Here is a 12,474-nt window from a genome sequence, read left to right on the forward strand (position 1 = left end):
CAGCCTGGGCTACATAGTGAGTTCCTGTTCAGTCTCAACTACATAGTGAGACCTTGTCTCAAAAAACAAAGCAAAACAAAACTAAAAAATTAAGAATTTTTCAGGATATTTAATAATATGGAGAAATATTCACCAAAAATAAGAGAAAAAGGTAAAGTACAAAATTATGAGCTGGATATGGTATGGCATGCCTATAATCCCAGCACTTGGGAGGCTGAGGCACGAGGATCTCCAAGAGTCTGAGGCCAGCCTGGGCTACATAGTGAGTTCAAGGCCAGCCTGAACTACATAGCAAGACCCTGTCTCAGAAAAACAAACTAAAGGGCCGGGGATTTAGCTCAGTGGTTCTGCTGGCTACCTTGCAAGCGCAAGGACTGGATTTTGATTCCCTGGTACAAAACAACCTAAACAAGCAACCCAAAAAATATGTACACAGGAAAGACATTTATGATATGTGGCAGAGACACCAGCTGTCCCCCAATATCTGTTCTCTTTTGCTACAGGACCAGAGCTCTTACTCAGAAAGATGTCACATTTCCCAGTGTCCACAGAACTTAGTTTTGGCCAGTGGGGTGCTGGTAGAAACAATGCGTGTGAATTGCAGAAACGTCTGTTCCTGCTGTTGTAACAAAAGGACCTCAGACTGAGTAATCTATAAACAATAGAAATGCACTGCTCACGGTTCTGGAGACCAGGAAGTCCAAAGTCAAGGCACCAGCAGATCCAGCGTCTTGCTTCTAAGAGGACCCCTTTCTGCTGCATATGTCACACCGAGAACTCCTTCAGACACCTTTTATAAGGTCACTAATCCCATTGGCGAGGGGACCACCTCACGATGCAAACACCTCCTAGAAGCCCACCTCTTAACACCACCACGCTGTGGGTCGCTCCCGGTGGATGACTGTGAGGGGACCTACTTAGACGGTAGCAGTGTGCGTTGACACAGAAGCTGCTTCTTCGTTTCTTCCTCCTTCAGCTCTCGGGGGTGAGGATGTGAGCAGCCGTGTTGAGCTGTGAGGCAGGGGCCAGGCTGAGGATGCAGAACACCAGGTAAGAAGAGTCGGTCTCTAATGGCCACAGCTGTGCTTTCAGTCTCCCCGGAAGTCACTTACCAGGTAAGGAGATTCACACATAAGCCGCTGCTACCTAAACATTGGGCTTTTCTGTCATTTGCAGCTGACATCAATGTGCGAGAGCCTGTTAGATAAATAAAAATGAGACTTAGAAGCAGTATGAACTATAGGATTCCAATTTCAAGATGCGTATTTATATACAAGGTGTGATAAAAAAAATATGGCGAAAGTTTAAATTTTTAAAAATGTAACAAGTTAAGGCCTTGTGACCATTGATCCACCCTCAAAATCCACCTCCTTGGTTTGAACACACTTACTACCCCATTGTTCTCACCACTTTTTCTTTCTTTCTTTCTTTTAACTACACATAAAAAGGCTTTATGTGCAGAGGGGAAGGGATTTAATCAAACAGGCCACATTCCATGCCATCATCCGACTTCTCAGACTCCTCCCTTCTTCTCTTCTTTCTTCTCCTCTGCTGCGGCACGGGCAGAACCAGCGGCAGGAATTGGGCAGCAGAGAGGGCCCCAGCCCCACAGCCAGCACTCTGGCAAGCCTGCCAATCCCCCAGGCAGTTACATCTTCAGGGCTTTTCCCATCCACTTCGCTGAGGACCTTATTAAGCTGGTCATTGTCTGCCTCGAGGTCCATCCTGTCCAGGATCTTCTTGATGTCCTCGGTGCCAGGGGAGGGGTTGCCTCTGAGGGCAGCCAGCAAGTAGGAGGTGATGTAGTTTTCGACAGGGTCTCTCTATGTAGTCTAGGTTGGCCTTGAATTCATGGCCATCCTCCTGTCTCAGCCTCCCAAGTGCTGGGATTACAGGCCTGCGTCACCACACCCGACAGAAATGTTTCTTTCTTAAAGAAATTTTTTTCTTAAAGAAATTGTAACCATATAGAAAAGTATGTTACAGAGACTAATAAAACACACACTTTTATCCCTACTGCCCAAAGTTAAAACCATGCATATTTTGTTCTATTTAATTCCTGTCTTTATTTTAAAGAAACAAACAGGTCCCATTTAGGACTGTCTGTCCCGAGTATTGAAAATATAGAAATTAGAGAGAGCGGCCTGTCTGGGTCAGCCCAGGGTGGGGCCTCTTCCAGAGCAGGCGAGCCACTCTTGGGGACTTTGAACTCCCATCCACCTTCAGCCAAGGTTTGGCTCCAAGTGACTATTTCCAGGAGGGAGGTGGCCTGGGTGCCAGGGTGCCAGATTTGCCTGGCGCTTCCCCTGGAACAGAGGGACAGGCGGGCTGGGAGAGGTGGGAGCTGAGCACCTCCCTCCTGAGGTCACTGGGTGCCCAACTGGTGTTTACGTAGAGGGTGGGGCTGTGCCCGGGGCCCAGAGCCTCTGCTCTCAGGGGAGCTGGCCCAGGGAAGCCACAAGGGAAGGATAGAGAAACCACTGTCGCCTGCCAGGCCCAGAGGCGCAGCCCGTGGGGATTCTGGGAAAACAGGGCTGCAGCAAGGTGGCCAAATGGCCGGGGTGGGGGCCGCTCTCTTGCCAGGGGCTGGTGTGGAAAGAAGGAAGCAGGAAAAGAAAAACCAAGAGGCAGGAGCATTCCCATTGGCCAGGCACCTGTGGATGGGAGGCATCTCAGTCACTTCCTCAGAGCTGGGACACTGTGCTGGGCTCACAGTTTGTGGAAAATTCAGTCCATAGTTGGCTGGCTCCAAGGCAGGGCGGCAGGGCAGAGGGGCCTGGCGGAGGAGAGCTGCTTACTGCATGGAGGTCAGCGTGGAGGCAGAGAGAACAGGGAGGAGCTGAGCAGGGAGATGGAACCTTCCGGGTCACGGCTATCATCACCTGCCTCTAAGCAGCAGGCCCCACCTCCTAACAACCAGGCAGCTCTAAGGCCCCTTAACCCATCACCTTCCAGTCCCGCCTATGGTCTCAGGAGGCCTTTGGGGGACATCTGGCCAGAGCCTCTGCTCTGAGATTGGCTGGGACTCCAGTACGTGACCTCAGGTAGGTTCCTCCGCCTTTCTGAAGCTCACCGCCTTTATAAATAGGAGATGTTGTTGACTATGAGGATGATAACACAGCATCCCTCTCCCAGCGGCTGAAGGATGAAGCCTGACGACAAGGGAGGAAAGGGATTCTGTGTTTTGTACCCAGTAGGCACAGAGCAAACATCTGGGAAGAGTGCCTGAGGCTTGGGTCTCCACCAGCTCCTCCTCCTGGACCCAGCCTCAGCCCCAGGGTCCGGGCTGAAGCCTCCATCCCTTCTCAGGTGTTGAAGGGGACCTTGCAGTTAGCTGGTGCTGAACAAAAAAAAAAAAAAAAAAAAAAAAAAAAAAAAAAAGGAGGAAAAGCCAGGTTTAATCTCACCTATAACCTCAGCACTCAGGAGGCAGAGGCAGGAGGGTTGCTGTGAGTTCAAGACCATTCTGGGCTAAGAGTGAGACCCTGTCTCAAAAGTGAAAAAACAGCCTGGGCGTGGTGGCACACGCCTGTAATCCCAGCACTCGGAAGGCTGAGGCAGGAGGATTGCTGTGAGTTTGAGACCAGCCTGGGCTACACAGTGAGTTCCAGGTCAGTCTCAGCTACATAGTGAGACCCTGTCAGAAAAAACAAACCGGAGGGAGATAATGTTTGAGGATAAACAGAAGAAGATTTGCAGCTGAGCCTGACATGCCAGGGAAACAGGGTGGGGGAGACCAACACACTGTACCCTGATTCACAGAACCCCAGATCTTGGTACCTCCCAGTTTGACTGTAGCACTCTGACCTCTTTTTTCCCCTCCCCACCTCTGCTCTCTGAAGGTCCTTCAAACAGGCCATTTTTGTTAGTATTATTATTATTATTAACAGTGACGACAGCTGTTCCCATTTACTGCTTCCCCACTGTGCCGGGCAATGTGCCAAGCCTTGTTTATGTCACAATCACAGCACCTGGTCAGATGAGGCCCCTGAGGTACGGACAAGCTGAGTGATGGACTGAGGCCACACAGGTAGGAAGTGGCCTGGCTGGATGGTGTGTGTGTGTGTGGTACTGGGGATTGAACCCAGGGCTTTCACACTGAGCTACACCCTAAGGCTGTTTTTACTATTTTGTTTATTATTTATTTGCTTACTTATTTTCGTACCAGGGATCAATCTCAGGACCTTGCGTTTGTGAGGCAGGCAGTGGCACCACTGAGCTAAATCCCTGGCTGTTTACTTTTTTATTTTGAGACAGGATTTTTGATAAATTGCCCATGCTGGGCTTGAGCTTGTGATCTTCCTGCCTCAGCCTCCTGGAGTGCCGGGATGACAGGCGTGCACTGCCATGCCCGCTCATCAGCTGGGGTTCTTAGTGGGGCTCGGAGAAGGTGACTGGTGGACAGGAAGGTGTTCTTAGACAGATCCTCCTGCTGTCTGGGGCACAGTGGGGTCCTGCTCGTGAATTCTGTTCATGTCACCTGATCTGTCACCCAAGGGGCCTTCTGATGGCTTGGGTGCATTATGGCACTTCAGGTCGCTCTGGTTTCTAAGAGTTTCCTGCCTCTTTGCCCAGTAAGACTCTGTCCAGATTCACAACTGGGGGCAGGGGGCCCTAGCTGTTTCCTTTCTCTCAGGTCAAGCAGGATCTATTCAGGATGGAAGAGCTCAGGTTCCAGAGAGAATTGTCAGAAAGTGGGGAGTGAGGAGACAAACCAGAGATGCGCAGCTGCTAAAACACAGCCCGTAAGGCTGGAAAAACAACGGGAAGCCCCAGGCATGGTGGCACACACCTGCGACCCCATCATTTGGGAGGCCGAGGCAGGGAGGTCACTCTAAATTGGAGGCCAGCCTGGTTTCCATAGTGAACTCAAGGTCAGCCCAAACTACACAGTGAGTCCCTGTCTCAAAAAACAAAAAACGAAACCAAACCAAACCAAACCAAACAAACAAACAACTTAACCAAAAGAACAAAAGTGACCCCAACCCAGACTCCTCGAGCCTGCCTCCCTGCCTGTGCTTGACCTGGGCTGCTTGGTGGCTTTCCTGGTCTTTGTCCCTCACTCCAGTGATGGCTGCTTTCTGGTCCTGACTTCCTCCCCATCAGCACTGACCTCCCAGGGCCAACTCCTCACCATGCCAGTTTCCAAAGATCCCCCACTAAGCCCTGAGCCTGGCTGGGATCTATCAGTGGGATTGAGTTCCAGTCCAGGTGTGTCACTGACTACTTCCAAGAAAGTGACACCCCCTCTTCAAGACCTACTTTGCTCTCCTCTGAAACAGGAATAGCAAAGACGAACACCTGCAAGGCTGTGGCAATGATTAAATAAGCTGATTAGGTAGGGTTTGGACCAGGATGTTCAGTTCATGGTGGTTGTTCTGGAAAAAGTAACTTCTCCCTCTCTCTCTCTCTTTCTCTCTCTCTCTCTCTCTCTCTGCCTCTCTCTCTCTCTCTCTCTCTCATTTTCTTTTTTTGGTACTGGGATTGAACTTGGGACCTTGGGCTCGTGAGGCAGGCGGTAGCACCACTGAGCTAAATCCCGGCCCTCTTTCTTTATTTCGTTTTCAGGGACAGGATCTCACTTTGTAGGTCAGACCGGTCCTGATCTCACTCTGTAGCCCAGGCTGGCCTCAAACTCGTGGTGAGACTCCTGCCTCAGCCTTCCAAGGGCTGGGATTACGGGCCTGCGCCACCACGCCTGGCTTGGAAACAGTAACTTTCAAAGACATAGTAAAGACAGCTCAGAGTTGGTCCAAGAGGAGGCGTGTGGGCACCTAAAGTCCCGGCTGACCGAGTGGTCTGTTTGCTAGTCATCCTCCTTGGGATCTAACTCTTCCATGTCCTCGTTGGCCAAGGAATGAGGCAGTTTTTCCCCTACGTTTCCCCAGGCTGCGCAAGTGAGCAGGGAAGTGGGGCCCCTGTGTCTGGCAGAGGAGATGGTTCTGCCTGGAACTGCCGTGCCTGCCATCTTGGTCTCCAGTCTGAATGGTTACACTATGGACACCAAGAACCCGAGTGTCCAGGGTGTAGGATCTGACTGAGCGGCTGAGCATGGCAATGCCTCTCCCCGCTTGTTTCCCAGCAGGGCCAGCCTTTGGTCTATCCCAAATGACAACGATGTGACTGTCCAATCCCTTCTCAAGGTTTTCTCATCTTTATGTGGGACGGGTGGTCCATCAGCCTGCCAAAAAATGTCTACGGCTTACAGAATCTTGGGGGTTCAGCGTGTAAGTCTCTTCACAGTTGGGCTTGGGTGTTTCTGCTAGGCAGTAGGCCAGAATGTGTCTGCTTCACCCTCCTTATTTTATGGTGGCAGCCTCAGCCTCCTGAGTGGTATGGTTTGGATGTGACCCAAAGGTCCAGGTTTGAGCTGGGCGGTGTGACTCACATCTGGGATTGGGAGGCTGAGGCAGGACAATTGAGGCCAGCCTGGGCTACACAGTGAGTTCAAGGCCAGCCTGGACTACACAGCAAGACATTGTTTAAAAACAAAACAAAACAGGGCCGGGGATTTAGCTCAATGGTTCTGGTGCCTGCTTTGCAAGTACAAGGACCCGAGTTCGACCCCCGGTACCAGAAAAACAAACAAAAACAAAACAAAACAAACAAACACACCCAAACCAAAAACCAGAGGTCTGGGTTTCAAAGCTTGCTCCCCAGCCAGTTGGTGCTGCTATTAGGAGGTGGTGGAACCATCAGGAGCTGTGACCTAGTGGGAGGACATTAGCTCCCTGGGGAATTGTCCTAGAAGAGGATTTTGGGATTCCAGCCCCTTCCAATCTCTCTTTGCTTCCTGTCTTCTATGAGTGAACAGACCTCCTCTGCCACATATTGTGCTACCAGAGGCCGGAAGCCACAGGATCATGTGACTATGGGCTGAAACCTCCGAAACTGCACCAGAATAAATCTTTCCTCTTTTAAAGTTGATTTTCTGAGGTATTTTTGTTTTGTTTTGTTTTTGTTTTGAGACAGGGTCTCACTATGTAGTTGAGACTGAGCTGGAACTCGCTATGTAGCCCAGGCTGGTCTCGAACTCACAGCGATCCTCCTGTCTCAGCCTCCCAACTGCTGGGATTACAGGTATGTGCCACCACGCCTGGCTTTCAGAGGTATTTTGTCACAGGGATGGCAAACTGACTATCACACTGCGTAACTAGTGTGAGTGTGAGAAGAATGTTCCAGAGATGAAGTCTGTATCGATCACTTTCCTGTCACTAGGACACAATACCTGACACCCACAACTGAAAAGAGGAGAGGTTTATTTTGGCTCACGGTTTCAGCCCATGCTCAGCTGGCTCCAAGGCAGGAACATCATGGCAGAAGGGCCTGGCGGAGCAGAGCTTCTTGGTTCATGGCGGCCAGGAAGCAGGGAAGGGGACACCTCCAGAGAGGAGAGAGCAAGGGACCAGACATAGAGTCCAAAGCCACACTTCATGACCTACCTAGGCACACCCAGCAGTGTGCCCTACCAGACCCCAGGTAGATCCCAAAGCCAGTGCATTTGTCACTTGCCCTAAGCACCACAAAGTCTGTGTGATGGTGTGAGATGTTTAGCCTGGGGCATAGGGAAGGAGAAAGGTTTTGTTTATGTATTTATTTTGGGGTTAAAGTGGTCACTGGAGGTACAAGAAGAAAACCAACAACTAGGCATTGATTCCCTGGATTTTTATTAACATCTCCTATGCTCTGGGCTCTGTGGAAGGCACAGCAAGAGTATAAAGAGGAGAGAAATGCTCTAAGGTGAGGTGCGACAGAAAGCCAACTCAAGCTGGCTTCAACAAAAGGACACTGGCTGGCCCACATAGCAGGAAGTCAGGAGGTAGGGCAGATGTTACGGACTGAATTGTGTTCCGTTTCTTATGTTGAAGCCAGAATCCCCAGTGTGACTCTATTTGGAGGTGGGGCTTTTTAAGGATTAAAATTAAATGAGGTCATAAGGGTGGAGTCCTAATCCAACAGGAATGATCTTCTTAGAAGAAGAGGAAGAGCTGGGTGTGGTGGTGCTGTAATTCATTCCAAAAGCTGGGAGGCTGAGGCAAGAGGACTGCCGTGAGTTCCAGACCACCCGGCGCTGCATAGTAAGTTCAAGGCCAGTTTGAACTACATAGTGAGAACTGTCTCAAAAAATAAACAAGGAAATGTATGTCTCTTTCATAGAAGAATTTAGAAAAAGGCAGTCCAAGGTTGATGAGAGGGGTTGGCCTTTCTCCACACATGGTTTCCTTATCTACATCCTAGGAGACTGCTATCACCTCCCAGATGGGGAGAAGGGACAGGAAAGGACTTGCACAGTCCTATTGAGGGCACAGTTTAGAGACTCTTAGAGTGCTAACGTTTCAGCTCCTTGGCCATTGGTGAGAACCTAGGCTCACCGCCCCCTCCAGCTGCAAGGAATGCTGGGAAATGTAGTCTTCAGCAAAGCAGCTGTGGCTCAGTGAAGAGTCTGTTCTATTAAAGAAGGGGAGAGGGCCAGGGATTTAGCTCAGTGGTGCCGCTGCCTGCCTCACAAGAGCAAGGTCCCAAGTTCAATCGCTGGTACCAAAAAAAAAAAAAAAAAAAAAAAAAAAGGAAGGGACAATGTTGCACCCGGACTAATGTAGGCCAGGTTCCTTGACCAATTCCTGAAAAGGTGTCCACCCTGGAGCTGGACAAGGGGTCCCTTCACGGAGACCTATGGGCTTGCCTAGGCCTCTTCTCTACACTGTGTCTTGCATTTTCTTGACCTCTCTGAGGAAGCTGGGGAGAAGAGTGGATGTTGGATGGTCCACTAGTAGGGTCTATTTCATGACCTGCCCCTGAGAGGTTCTCAGGTTCTAGGGGAAAGGCCAGACTCAATCAAGTGGGTAAGGGTCAGTGTGACAAATGGTAAACTAGCAGCGATGTATAAGGCCCAATGCAAATGGAGGAATTACAAGAAGGCAACTAGAAGGGATGAAAAGCGTGTGATGAGTTCATTTGGGGTCTTATGAGATACACGGGCATTTGCTACATTGTTTGGGTTGGAAACTGCACTTCAAATAAAGCAAGCAGTGAATGTGTGGGGACCCCTAGGGTGTGGCTAGTGGCCTGGGGAGTCCATGGGGTTGGTTTCTGAGGGACACCCCAGGCCCATGGGCCGGAGCAGGCTGTGGGACAGGCCCTGGAAGCCCTGCAGGGGAGACATGGCTCTGTGTCTTTCTCCAAGCCGGGGACTGGAGGATGACTCGTTAGGAAGCTATTTCACAAATGTGGTCGAGTCATGCAGACAGCCTGTGGGGATCAGGGTTTTGGTGGTGGGAACCAGCGCCGGGGGCAGTTTGCAGATCTTCGTGGTAGGATGACAGAACTTGGTAACTGTGGGGCTGAGGGGCACTGAGTGAGGCCAAGGGGGTGGCGGTTTCAAGATGGTTAAACATGATCCGAAGTTTACATGCCTGTGCTAAAAACCCAGAGGAGCACAGGAAACACAAGTTTAGGGGTGAGAGGGGAAAATGGCTTTATGCTGTCCTGAGCCTGGCTTGTGACAGACATCCTCGGTTCTTTACATGTATAGCAGTCACAGAATTCGTGGCATCTGATGCTGTGTCATAGCTCTACAGAACTGGCTCCTTCATGTCCCCCAGGAGCCTTCTGTGATCCCCTAATCTGGGCCAGAACCCCCCACTGTGTTCCTTAGCACTCCATGTCTTTCCTCTTCATACCTCTCACCAGAGGCCCTTGAATGCCTATCTTCCTGGCACTGCCCCATGGTCAATGCCGGGGACAGTGCCCAGCACACAGCGGGCACTCATGCTGTGCTTGAGGCCCCCAACAGCTGCCCCTGGGAATAGCAGTTGGCCAATAGTTTGGATCCTAACCCATTCAGGAGTGATGGAAGCTTAAAGGTACGGCACTTCTGGCATCGAGGCCCGGGTTACTCTAGACCAGTGGTCCTCAAGCAGGCACCATTTTGTCATCACACGTACTGGGAGCCATTTTGGACAGTCACGATGGGGTAAGTGGGCCGTGTGTAGATGTGTGAGCTCCTGGTTCCGAGAGGGGAGAGGCTAGGGATGCTGTTAAACATCCCAAAACACACAGGACAGCTTCCCACAACAAAGAAATCCCCCAGCCCAGTGTGTCAGTGGTGCCAAAGCTGAGGAACCCCAGTATAGAGATGGGTGAGCCAACTGGCATGGCCAGGTTCCAGAGTGGCCTACTGCCTTACTACAGCCCAAGTAAGAGCAGGACAAGTTTAGGGGTGCCATACGGGCAACGGGCTTGTGATGTGCAGCCAGGAGCCACCTTGGAAAGGGGCTCAGTCTCAGGCCCCCAACACCTTGGCTGTTTCCCCTCAGCTGAACTCTCGGACCTGAGCAGGGGCAGCCCAGCCTGGCGCTGGCCTCCCTCTGACTCACTGCACTGGGTTCCTCTGGCTCCTTAGGGGAAGGCAACCGTACTTGCTTCCCACCCCATCTGCCTCGCTGATTATTTTCAGCTTGGCTTGCAGAGGCCCAACGCTGCAATTACTCCCCGACCTCAATGGCTCCTTCTGAAAATAACATTTGGGTCGAAGAAAACCTCAGTCTGGTGGGCTGAATTTTATATGAAACAGTTAAAGTGTGGGTGTGGGCATGGGGGTGGGGACTAGGGAGTGGCACAATGGCACAATTAGGAGAAGAATCTGGAGGAAAGGGACAGGAAAGGAAGTAAAGAGAGGGAAGGGCTCTTTTGCGGAGAGAAAATAGATCTACCGGGCAGGGGTCATCAATCTTTTAGAAGGCTCATGCCAAGTCCTTATGGGTCCCTCTAATTGAAGGTTTTGTAATAACCCACCCCTCCCCCAATCTTTGAGGCTTGGGAAATTCGTGTCTGCCTGGGGCCAGAAGAATTAGTCTACGGGCATACCAATCTTTATCCAAGTTAGTGACCAGATTTTCAGACCCTAAAATTAGGAGACACATAGATTGACATAGGACTTTTGTTTCCATTCCAGTAGAGAATGGCATTCTGGGAAATGTAGTTTCAACGCAGATGGGCAGAACTACCAAGTTGTTTCCTGGTCAACGGAAGAGAAGGGTCAGTCAAAATAGCGGTTCTCTAGCTGGTCATGGTGGTGCTTGTAATCACAGCTACTCAGAAGGCTGGGACAAGAGGATTGTAAGTTGGAGGTCGGCCTGGGCAACTCGGCAAAGCCCTGTTTCAAAAGAAAAAGGGCTGGGGGTGTAGCTCAGTGGTATCATGCCCCTGAATCCAATACCCCATCATGGGGTGTGGGCGAAGGATTCTCATAGACACCAGAGACTTATGGGTTATTTTAGTACGGGGAAGAAAATGAAACACCAGAAATGGGAAAGTCTGTCCCCCTGCAGGTGAAGCGGGATGTAGGGGAGAGGAGAAACTTCTTTGGAAACACCTTTGGGATTCCAAAGGAAGTAGACGGAGGTTAAAAAAGAAAGGCTAAATCAGGTGTGGTGGCGCATGCCTGTAATCCCAGCACTCGGGAGGCTGAGGCAGGAGGATCACTGGGAGTTCAAGGCCAGCCTGACCTGCATAGCGAAACCCCGTGTTAAAAAGAACCCCCTCAAAAAAATAAATAAAATAAAAAAATAAATCTTCTCTCTCTCTTTTTTTTCTTAGTACTGGGGATCGAACTCGGCACCTTGCACTTGCAAGACAGGCACCAGAACCACTGAGTTAAATCCCTGGCCCTTACTTTCCTTCTCTTTAAAGTATTAACAATTCCTACCTCCTAAGGTGTCATGAGGGGATAAGAGTGTGTACAGTGCCCAAAGCCGTACCTGGAGCCGGACATAGTGGTGCACATCTGCAATTTAAGTCCAAAGGGAGGCTGAGGCAAGAAGGTAGAAAGTTCAAGGCCCACCTAGGGAACTTAGGGAGGCCCTCTTTCAAAATTTAAGGAGTGGGGTAGGAGCTATAGCTCAGTGTGAAACCCTTGGTTCATTCCCCAGTAATGAAAAACAAAGTACCTGAAACACTGATGTGTTGGCTATTATTACCTCCACAGTTTATCTCCAAATGTGGTAGGTAAGACAATTTTAGCTAGTATATATACATTTTTTTATTTGAATCGTTTTGAATTTATTTTCAGGCTGTGGTTTTGCTAATGCTATTGCTTAGGGTGAGGATACATAAAAAAGGGAATCAATTTAAAGTTAATTTGGAGAAAAAGTTAATAAAATAAAATAAAATTCAATTAAGCTCTCTAACATAGGTGCAAAGTGGATATAAGAGAAAAATCATGAAGGCAGTACCTGAATGGCTGAAATTTTTGAAAAAACAGTCTGTGATTGAATGCTCCTGCCTGCAAATAAAATCTTACAGGGAAGGCAGGGCCTGACTGCGCTAACGAGATTCAGAACCTCGACATGATCCGAAGTCGGGAGGCTCCAAAAGGGAGGCTGAATGCAAAGACCAAAAACCAAACCCTCGATTTCGCTCTCCCGTCGATTCGGGCCTCTCGGACATTTTTTTTTTTTTTTTTTTTTTTTTTTT

The 12,474-nt window shown here is 49.9% G+C and overlaps 1 pseudogene; it reads right to left on the reverse strand.

Moving 5' to 3' along the window:
- Positions 1-1,203: 1,203 nt before the first annotated feature.
- LOC104854246 lies at positions 1,204-4,522 on the reverse strand (annotated as a pseudogene).
- Positions 4,523-12,474: the final 7,952 nt, after the last annotated feature.

This window comes from Fukomys damarensis, unplaced genomic scaffold, assembly GCF_012274545.1.
Source record: "Fukomys damarensis isolate Sample0158 unplaced genomic scaffold, DMR_v1.0_HiC HiC_scaffold_27, whole genome shotgun sequence".
NCBI lineage: Eukaryota > Metazoa > Chordata > Mammalia > Rodentia > Bathyergidae > Fukomys > Fukomys damarensis.